Below are 2,635 nucleotides of genomic sequence, written 5' to 3'. Positions count from 1 at the left end.
ATTTTTGCATTCAGGTGAACAGAACTATTTGATTTCATATCCCTAAGGATAATAAGTGTCCTGTTTGTAGTTGAGAGCAAGAGAGAAGACCTAGGACCTCCAAGAGCTGATGAGCCCAGATCGGACTCTGAGTCCTTGCCAACAGGCCAGTAAGGGGCCCAGAATAAAATTTAATTCATCAATTAAATTGACATGCTTCTTGACTGACTCCTTTCTGAAGTGTTGCTGTGAACCTCAGTGTGACTGTGTGTAACTCTGGGTACCCAAACCCTTCTCAAGTGGCCAGCCCCATGCTATAAGTGAAAGATGAACACAGCACCAATAGTCTCAGCCATGTGTACATCTGTATAGATTGTGCACTGCACAACCCCAGCGGTGCCATGTACATACACAGAATACAAAGTATTTGGTTCCTTTGAGACTTAGAATTTCTTCTTGAAAAACTGTCAAAATTAATGGTGAGTTTCCAGGCTAACTTGCAAAATCCAATTTAAAACATATTACACACCCAAAAGCCATTAGTAGACTTTAGACAGTAATGTGAATTTCTTCTTTTAACTTGTATGTTTTCCAGCCATTTTCTGGAGAACATTCATTTTTATAATGAAATAATATCAGGAATTTTTTATAAAATGGAAGCTCAGTGCTCCGGAGCAAGAGACACTGGGACAGTAGAGCCTGCAACGGGCAGATTTCAGGGTGAGGTTGAATCCCCTCTCCTTGCTGCACCTGGGTTTTTCTTCAAGCAGACAGGAACCACTTATAAAGACTGTAACTTGTTAGACACAAATTATTTCTCTCCTCCGCATATCACAGGGTCACTTCAGTTCAAGTCTACATAATGCTGTTAGTAAAAAGTACAATGAATTTGTTCTATTTGACTTAATCAGTCGCTCCTCCCACAAAGTACTTTTAAAATTATACAGGAGAAAAATAGCTTCTTTATGGTAGAGAGACCTGGTGGACCCCACCTTGAGCAGGCAAGCAAAGTTAAAACCACCAGGATGGGGACAGATGTATGCTTACTTTGATGTTATGAAAATGTAACATCTATGTTATTCCTGCCAAAACTGCATAACCTGAATTTAATCACAATGGGACATCAGACAAACCAAAATTGAGGGGCATTCATCACTTCATGGGAAACCGATGGGGAAGCAGTGGAAACAGTGTCAGACTTTATTTTTGGGGCTTCAAAATCACTGCAGATGGTGATTGCAGCCATGAAATTAAAAGACACTTACTCCTTGGAAGAAAAGTTATGACCAACCTAGATAGCATACTGAAGAGCAGAGACATTACTTTGCCGACTAAGGTCCGTCTAGTCAAGGCTATGGTTTTTCCTGTGGTCATGCATGGATGTGAGAGTTGGACTGTGAGGAAGGCTGAGCGCCGAAGAATTGATGCTTTTGAACTGTGGTGTTGGAGAAGACTGATGAGAGTCCCTTGGACTGCAAGGAGATCCAACCAGTCCATTCTGAAGGAGATCAACCCTGGGATTTCTTTGGAAGGAATGATGCTAAAGCTGAAACTCCAGTACTTTGGCCACCTTATGCGAAGAGTTGACTCATTGGAAAAGACTCTGATGCTGGGAGAGATTGGGGGCAGGAGGAGAAGGGGACGACCGAGGATGAGATGGCTGGATGGCATCACGGACTCGATGGACATGAGTCTGAGTGAACTCCGGGAGATGGTGATGGACAGGGAGGCCTGGCGTGCTGCGATTCATGGGGTCGCAAGGAGTCGGACACGACTGAGTGACTGAACTGAACTGAACTGAACAACAGTTGATGCGCATTCTTCAAGAATACCTAGTCATGGACTTCCCTGGTGGTCCAGTGGTTAAGAATCCTGCAGGGAACACAGGTTCAGTCCCTGGTCTGGGAAGATCCCTCATGCCTGGGGGCAACTCAGCTGATGTACCACAACTACTGGAGCCCGCACGCCCTTGCTTCGCAACAAGAGAAGCCACAGCAATGAGAAGTCCGGGCACCGCAACTAGAGAGTAGCCCCTGCTTGCAGCAACTAGAGAAAGACCTAGCACAGCCAAAAACAGTGAATAAACAATTTTACAAAATAATAGCCATTATAGTCTTTCAGTGATATGAGCTGTTATACACATGGGATAAAATAATACCGGGCCATTGTAAATGGAGGTGAAGTCACCATTTCATCTCCATGGCCTAGACATTGCAAAAAACAAAAACCAAAAACCTAGCCATGAATGACAAAGGCTGAAGTTGTCCCAAGTTAATAGCCACTAAAGGGGGCTTCCCTTGTGGCTCAGCTGGTAAAGAATCTGACCTGATTGTTTACCAATGCAGGAAACCTGAGTTTGATCCCTGGGTTGGGAAGATCCCCTGGAAAAGGAAATGGTGACACACTCCAGTATTCTTGCCTGGAGAATCCCCATGGACAGAGGAGCCTGGTGGGCTATGGGGTCGCCATGGGGACCCCAGTCCATGGGGTCACAAAGAATCGGACATGACTGAGTGACTAAGCACAGCACAGCAAAAGGGGGCTTCCCTGGTGGCTCATGGTAACGAATCCGTCGGCATATGCGGTAGACACAGATTCGATCCCTGATCTGGGAAGATCCTACCTGCTGTGGAACAACTAAGCCCAAGCACCACAA

The 2,635-nt window shown here is 45.1% G+C and overlaps 1 non-coding gene across 1 annotated transcript; it reads left to right on the top strand.

Annotated features, from left to right (window-relative positions):
* The first annotated feature begins 2,068 nt into the window (after positions 1-2,068).
* LOC138431638 (small nucleolar RNA SNORA20) lies at positions 2,069-2,193 on the top strand. The gene has a single exon (XR_011253789.1). It is a non-coding gene; the product is annotated as a small nucleolar RNA SNORA20 (small nucleolar RNA).
* The last annotated feature ends 442 nt before the right edge of the window (positions 2,194-2,635 follow it).

The sequence above is a fragment of the Ovis canadensis genome, chromosome 1, assembly GCF_042477335.2.
Source record: "Ovis canadensis isolate MfBH-ARS-UI-01 breed Bighorn chromosome 1, ARS-UI_OviCan_v2, whole genome shotgun sequence".
NCBI classification, from domain to species: domain Eukaryota; kingdom Metazoa; phylum Chordata; class Mammalia; order Artiodactyla; family Bovidae; genus Ovis; species Ovis canadensis.
Note: the sequence above shows the minus strand (reverse complement) of the source record. Positions and strands in the feature narration are given on the sequence as shown.